Genomic DNA, 8,349 nt, shown 5'->3' with positions numbered 1-8,349 from the left:
ATTTTCTCGTCTTTACTTCATCTCCACTGCGGCCACCCTATATAATTTGTGTGTTATTTTGGGCTGGTGATTTCGGTGTTTATTTATTGAAAACATACCATAAGTAGCGTTTTTTAAGTTTACCCTGAATATAAATGTGTATAAACTATACTTTAAGGAGTAATTTCATGGTAAATGTTAGAACCACTCAAACGGAATATTATCATATTTATCCAAGTACACCAAAAATTTCATTAGTTCTTTTTAAGTGCAGGATTTGCGGTGGATTACTGCATTTTATTTGAGATGTTTTTGTTGGTAGTACGGAGGGTATTTATTAAGCAATGCAGAATAATAATTTTTATTTATAAAAACTTGTATTTAAACTGAATGCTTTTCTATTTTACGAAACCAAATACCCGCCATTTTGCGGTAGGAGGAGCGCATCGCGTGAACGGGTATACCGATGACCGCCGTTACCGATGGCCGTATGGTCCATCGCGTGAGCGGCTAAACAATAATATAAAATGGAAAAAACATTTAGAAATATTGTGTATAAGAATAAATCGATTTGCATACGCTTATGGAGACTATATAAATTTGTGGAGCAAGATGCATTACTAGTGGCATACCACGGTTACGTCGCGTCAATCATAAGATACGGCATTATATTCTGGGTAATGCCAAACGCAGTACGCACGTATTGATTGCACGAAAAAGATGTGTTCGGGCGATTTGCGGATTGTGTCGTATGGATAGTTGTATACCACACTTTCAACAGCTGAGACTGTTAACATCTAACAACATATATATTTGCAACAGTTCTTTTTGTTCGAAAAAAGCCTTCACTCTTCAGAAAAGTGGAACGTACACTAAGACACAATAAATTGAAACTGGTTTTCTGTAAGAGTACCCTCTTTCACGAAAATATTTGTGCGATGGCACCAAAATTGTACAATAAGCTGCCAAATCACATTCTTGATACAAATGACATTACTTTACTTTAGTAGTTTGTTTTTATTTATTGACCAGGAAAGCGTATTACAAAGTCAGCGATTATTTAAATGACAATAACATAGAACAATAATAAACTACGACAAAATATTGACATGTACGATATTATTAAGCCTTGAAATTAAAATTAAGATTTGACATTTTGTAATTAAAACTATACGTTAAACTAATTTCATTAAGCAAATTGTATGTTATAAAATTGGCAATACGTACTGACACAACAATGTTATAAAAGACCTTCTAGACGTACGTACACAATAAATGATTCGATTTGCTTGATAGGTCGAGTGACTGTCAACCGAAACCGTGAGACCTGCAAAGGGCCCGAAATGTTGGTTTGTTTGAAAAAACAAATATACGCGATATAAATCCGGAAAAATAGTTTCATTTCCTACGGGTAATAATCGTGAAAACCTAAGAACTCGAATTGATTATATTGAGTTCATAATTTTTAACACTTCTACTGCTGATATTTCCGAAAAACTAAAAGTATTATCCGGCATTTGTTTGAGGAAAAATCGTTGTTTTGCACATTATTACGATTCACAGTGGTTGGAATAGTGTCCAAAAAAGATTTATTGATAAAATTAGAGTCGAATATGCGACGGTATCTTGAGAGTTATTCCCTATTATCTTATTAATTTCCTTCCAGAGCTTACTTGGGTTTTTGATATTTCTATTTATTGCAAGAGAGAAGTAATGTTTCTTTTAGCTCCGTATAAGATCGGTGAAAGCGTTACGCAGAGACTTGTACATTTTCTTGTCTGGTTCATTGCCAGTAACCTTGGCGCTAGCACATGCATTGTCTCTATCCTGCATTAGAACTCTGATCTGGCGCGGGAGGCTCTCTGAACATCTTAGTACGCTCAGGTACAAAATGGTCAAATAGGCCTAGTATAAGAAAATTAAAACAATTGACCATCTCGTTTATAGTGTTAAAATAGGACACCTATTCCCACCTCAATCTATTGCTGCTCTAGATCCCCTGGTGGTAGTAGGTACAATCTCGAGGCTGCGTAGCCTATTTTGAATATAAATACCTATTCCTCCACCCTCTCGCTTACTGCCTGTGCGGCGATGTTCTCCCAGCAAACGATAACCTTCTAAACGGTAAGACTTTAAACTAGATGATTCATTATAATGGTTTCAGCAACATTTAAATCCCTATCTTCCCTACCGGTATACAAAGACTGTACATTTAAAGTGGCTAACTTAAAATTTGTAGTTTAGGCAACATTTTAATAGCAAACAGTAAACGAAATATATAAACGCATTATCCGACAATGTGAATTCGATACCATAATCGATATGATATTAAAAGAAGTATGAGAGAAATGCAATTTATAAAATAAATTAAGTGAAAGGCAGCAATTATAATTCGCCGGATGTAAAAACATTTTTCATACAAATTTAAACTATGTACGCAATCCCATAATAAAATCAATTCACTCTAACTTGAGTAAATTATTGAAGTCTGAAACATGAATGGCATCTCCACCTTACTTGCGTACTTTCTCACATAAACTGTACCGTACTTGATCCAAATATATTTGTAACTGTTTTTTAGCTTCTCGTTGCGACATGCAGTTTTTTTGTTTCGGCAGGAAGATGTTCCACGACATATATCTTTTGCTTACGATCAGAGATGCACAAACAAGTCCGAACTTGTCGGATCTTCTTTGTGTACTTTATTATAATCCTTATACGCTGCAATCGAGCGATCTCGAGAATACTGGGATGCAAATGTTACTAGAAAATTTCTGGGACGGTCTGTAGCTATACTTATATTTGCTACTCTTCTGGCAGATGTGATATTTTGCTCTAGCAAAGGTTTTCCGATCGTGCTGCAGATGTTGCGCATAATATTCAGCAAGTTCCCTTGTTCGGAACGAAATGGTTCCTATTTTTTCCCAATTTCCACTGAACTAAAAGAACTAAAATATCGCATTAGTTCATGTTCAAATGGGATCGTCCCTCTAAAGACTGAACGGGCACACGTCTACTGGCTAATAATGGACCGACCTACACTGTCAGCAAAGTGCTCTAATAATATACATTCTGCATATTATCATTCTATCCACTGTACAGAGTAGCCTTTGCAGCCGTGAGTTGGTAACTTGCTTACAGCGTCGTTCATATAATGCTTATTTAATCGTATTGTGAAACACCGTCTCGCGTCACTCAGAAAAGCATAAGTACCCTCTACACCTACCTAGTGTACATATCGCACACGAAACCAAATTTCAGAAATAAGAAATCAGAAACATTTATTGTATGAATTGGTGAAATACAGGTGTTACTTACAAGTGATTAGATCTACAATTCTTACCCAAATCAGGCGTACAATGTCTTAAAATTACAATTCATTTAAAATTTATTACAACTTAAATGTCAAAAATTATAATTATAATTAAGTTAGTTATACAATTGTCCAATATTTGATGTCTTTATATAAAATTCGTTAAGATAGTAAAAAACTTTGTCAATTAACCATTTTTTTAAACAAGCTCTAAATTTATCACCATTTAAACATTTCATTTCCATTGGAAGTCTGTTATAAATTCTAATCGCTGTTACATAGGTGCTGCGGTCAAAGATCGTGCTGTTTATTTTAGGGAGGACAAGACGGTCCTTGTTTCTGACGTTAACAGAGTGTACATTATATATTTTAGTAAAGAAGTTACTGTGATTACGTACAAAAAGACATGTTTCCAAAATATATATTCATGTTAAAGTCAGGAAACCCTTTTCTTTGTACAGACTACTTAGAGAATAGTCACTGGGTTTACTATAGATTATGCGTAAGCATCGTTTTTGTATTATGAATATTTTAACCTCATTGACAGAGTTTCCCCAAAAAATTACACCATACATTAATAATGGGTATACGTTCCCGTAATATGCGTTTTTTGCAACTGCAACCGACGCTACATCGACCAATACAGATAAAGCGTAGCAATAACTACCAAGCTTGTTATTTAGCACATCTATGTGATGTTTCCAATTTAAATTTTTATCTATAGTAATACCTAGAAATTTAGTAGTGTTTACCTCATCAATAACGTCATTTTCATAAGTTATGTGTAAATCTAAGTAAATTTTTTTGTAATTACCAAACTGCATATATTTTGTTATAATTATTAATACAAAGATCGAACACTCAGAAAAAAACACTCAGAAAAAATTCCTTCGATCCGGTCGGATTCGAACCGACGTCTTCTTGCATACCGTGCCAGACGCTATACCAACTAAGCCACGGAACGAACCAACGGACCTCACGAATTTTTCTATGTGTTTGCGTCGTGTCTTTGTACTTGGTCTTTCAACGACTTTTTAGTCGTAGCGCCATCTATGAGAAATCTATTACAGATTGATGGTCAATAAATTTGTTTTAGAATTATTTATTTTTAAATTTAGTGATTTAAGCCAGGTAATAAGACCGTTCAATGTATTGTTTATGTCAAATTCGTAGTCAATTTTTGTTTTTCCGTTATTAGTAAGTTTCAGTCCTAACTCAAAATCGTGGAATTGAGAAAACATGATTTCAAAATTATAACAAAAAATTAATGAAACCAATGTAATATATTCTCGTTTATAAATGGATAATTAAGATTTTTTTTTAAATAATCATATTATTCGCAATTATGATCCATTCAGCGTTTGTGTTTTGTTGTCAAATTGTGTTTTCGCTATTCCACAATGGTTTGAGTTACGACAGTATTAGGTTTCATGTGCGATACATGTTACCTATGTAGGTATGTTAAAAGAAATTTCTTCTCTGATTTATGTTGTTCAAAACTCAACAAGAAATGGATACCCACATTATTACGTATGTTTGTCTGAGAAAGTTAGTTTTACTTACATAAGCATTGTTCTTATCTCCCATGGCGCTGCGTCGTTCCCCGCGACAGTGCACCCTCACGGTCGGCGCATGGGCACCAAAGTGGAGGTTAAATTAAAGAACAATGACATTGGTAGTCCAATTGCAATTAATGTACCAATTACGTATGTCTGTGTGACAGTGGTTTTTCTTGTCAAGTTTATTCTATGTACTTTCTTCTTTCAACAACGTACCCAATTTACTGGACCGTTACGTTTAGAACGTAGTTTGCTAAGCTCTGTATTTGCACCTGCACGAAGGTGTACATAAATACGCCAACGATTTTGTTTTTACTGCAAATTGTTTCCTTCGAATTCTCAAACATAAAAATAATATTTTATTTCGCAAAATTGCGCTATCAAATGAAGAGTATCGGCTTCCTTTACATTTCTGATTAGGCACTGAAATATTTAAACCAGAAAGAGGCTTTCAAATGTTCTGTATTATGACTATTAATTAAGGAGGTTCTATAACAGTAAATAAATGCTTTACAACCTTAGTGAAAGACGGTATACACTTTTGATTTTTCCGTTATATTAATTTAAGAGCTTACCGTTTTAAACAGTAGTTTCATTTTAGCAAGATTCACGTACCACCGTTCTTTATTTACCATAAAACATGTGACTTTGTAGTTACAAATAAATAAAACTGCATTGAAATTTCATATAGTTTATTTATCCGGTATACGAGTTTCCATAAACACATTAAGATGAATATTATGGATCTGTACATTGAATATCAAAGTAAACAATAAAATGTATATTATCAATAAATGTAAATATTTGTATATTAATGTTACGATCTATTCAACGTATTGGCACCGAGCGAGGGCTGCGGACGGACGCCCATTGCCTGAACATCGTGAAGGCACCGACTCGCGGATTTCACTCGGTCGTAAGCCGCAAAGTTCGGCGAGGAAACGTTGGAAGAAGGACCACATCGGAAGAAGGTGAACGCGAAAGACATTGTCAAAACAGCAATACATAGTGAGCAGAATAGGAAAAAATATGTTGAATATAAGCGAAGCAAGAGGTTTGCCAGGGTGTGTATGTAATTAGGTACTTCTGACTTCGCTCTCACCGTCTGTAAGCGGTTTTGGTGTTACTGTAGCAATGTTCGTGGAACGTCATATCAAGTGCTATTGTAAGCGGAGAGTCGGTGCCTACGAATCGTCCACAGCTAGGAGAGGTGCGGGCGGCGGAGGGGGCGGAGGTCGCGGAGCTGACTACGCGATAGAGAGAGGGAAAATAGGAGGTTACAGGAGATTCCAAGTGGCATTTATTCACATTAAATGAGATAGAAGATTAAGAATCCTGAAATGTAGCTTAATAAACAGGAGTTGAGTTTATGACGCGAGTGGTAGTCATCAAAGTAACCAAGTGCAGTTCACAACACATATCGACTATTGACATTTCGTATAGACGCGTTGCGAGGTGGTACACTAGCGAAGTATCAAAGGCAGGAAAGACAGGGGTTCTACTACTAGACGGTTTCCGTTTGGACGGATAATTGCGTTTTCCACTCCAGGTACTCGAACAAAACGTTTCTCATTATTTATATAATTTCTTACGTTTTTGTATTTTGTCTTTAAATCATTTAATTGACAATCAGACGGTACAAAAATACATCTCCCTACTAACCTAACTAAACGACTACAGTGTTATAAATTCATTTCATTGACCATAATATTTGATAATTCAGATACCGTACAGATACGCGCTCCGCGACTCGCCCGCTCCCGTTAGTTGCATCACAATTCTTAACAACATCAACGACTATACACACTGCTCCGTACTACAGGAACACATCTTTCCTCGCTTGCCGCTACTTCGGATCTCATTTACCGCCAGACGACATAATCTTGTCGTCTGCGAATAGGACAATGGAACGGCGGTTTGACTGGCATAACATAAAATAAGCAAGAAAGCTGAACCCGCCATTGGAAATTAAATTGAAAAAAAAACCAGACTGTTTGATATACCGTATCTGACTATTATAACACCGGTCTTCTTTCTTCTGTTACATCGAAAGATTATGTGGTTGTGAATTATTTTATAATCGCAAGTTTGGACCAACTGGACGTGTTCACATCGAAGCAGCAACCGAGAAAGGACGTGGACAAACAGCAGAGAAAAAAATACGGAACAAAAGGTAATACAAAACCTAACAACACCTTAACGTCAAACATGTGATAAAAATTTTCACTTACGCTACAAAATTGTTGCAAAAATTGTGTTAGCAAACACTCACCGGCCGTAAGGAACATCCGCGATTCACGGACTCCTAAAATTGACATCGAAATGTACACGATTCCTTTTAAGCTATGATACATAATGTGTTACACTTTATCTTTAAGAATTTGACATCTATAAAATATAAATCGCTAGCATGGACTTAGTTTAAATCAGAACATTCACATTTAGGCCTATAATTAGATTATACTTCTGCCCAAATATAAATGCTGTTTTTAATATGTGAAAGGTACACACATACAAAACTCATCCTTTTTAATTCTAAATTTAGTTTTGGTGTTCGTATTGCACTTTTTTTACAATCTCAACCTAAATTATAATTTTATTACCTCCAATAAGTATAAGAAATATCTATTTTAAAATATCAACAATTTGGCACATTTGATTCCTGTTTCAATCGTTACGAAAGGGCATAAAGAACTAAATAAATAATTGAGGATCAAAAGATAACACTACATAAGAGAAGACAAGAGAGAACGTGTAGGAAGTTGGAGTCTAAAGAGAACCATTCAACGAGTCACTCAATAGGGTTTTGCATATACGCCTAGAAAAAATGGAAACACATAGGTACTCGTTGTCTGTACATGTGTAGAACATTGAATGGCCTTGGGTAAACGTAATTAGAGGTACGTACAATAAACATGAGAGCACACTACAGAGACCAGAGTAAGATCAGACGCGGCGCGAGCGCGTGAGGTATCTACAGGAGCCGTCGCTCACGCGCGACTACTTTGGACGTACTTTACACGCGATACGGAAGAGGTCGCACAAGTTTGGCGGTATACCACACCGCTAGACCCGAACGACGTTAACGTCCAGGACGAGGCTAGAATATTCCGTAATTTTATGACTTTCGCGACGTTTCTCGTCGACGAGAGCTTCCGAGAGGAACGAAGAAAACAGCTACGGAATTATCCTAAGTAAACGATATTCGACAGAGTTCAGCACGAGGGACGGCTACTATTACACACATTACATTGAATCCGGAAACACCTTCAAGATCACTTCAATCGACGGCGATGTGAAAATACCCAAACTAGGATCCGCCCGTCTCCGTGCGCAACCTACTAAACGCGGTCCCGTCGCTCGGCAGTACGCCTCCAGAGCGCGAGCGGCCCGGCCGCCCTCGTCGCCGGCGGCTCACGGCAGCAGCAGCAGCCACAGCAGCGCCGCGGCCAGGCGCCCCGGCGGCGGCGCGGCGGCGCTGAGCGGCGCGCGCACCGA

The sequence above is a fragment of the Hyposmocoma kahamanoa genome, unplaced genomic scaffold (genome assembly GCF_003589595.1).
Source record: "Hyposmocoma kahamanoa isolate Upper Pololo Valley unplaced genomic scaffold, ASM358959v1 240, whole genome shotgun sequence".
Classification (NCBI taxonomy): domain Eukaryota; kingdom Metazoa; phylum Arthropoda; class Insecta; order Lepidoptera; family Cosmopterigidae; genus Hyposmocoma; species Hyposmocoma kahamanoa.
Note: the sequence above shows the minus strand (reverse complement) of the source record.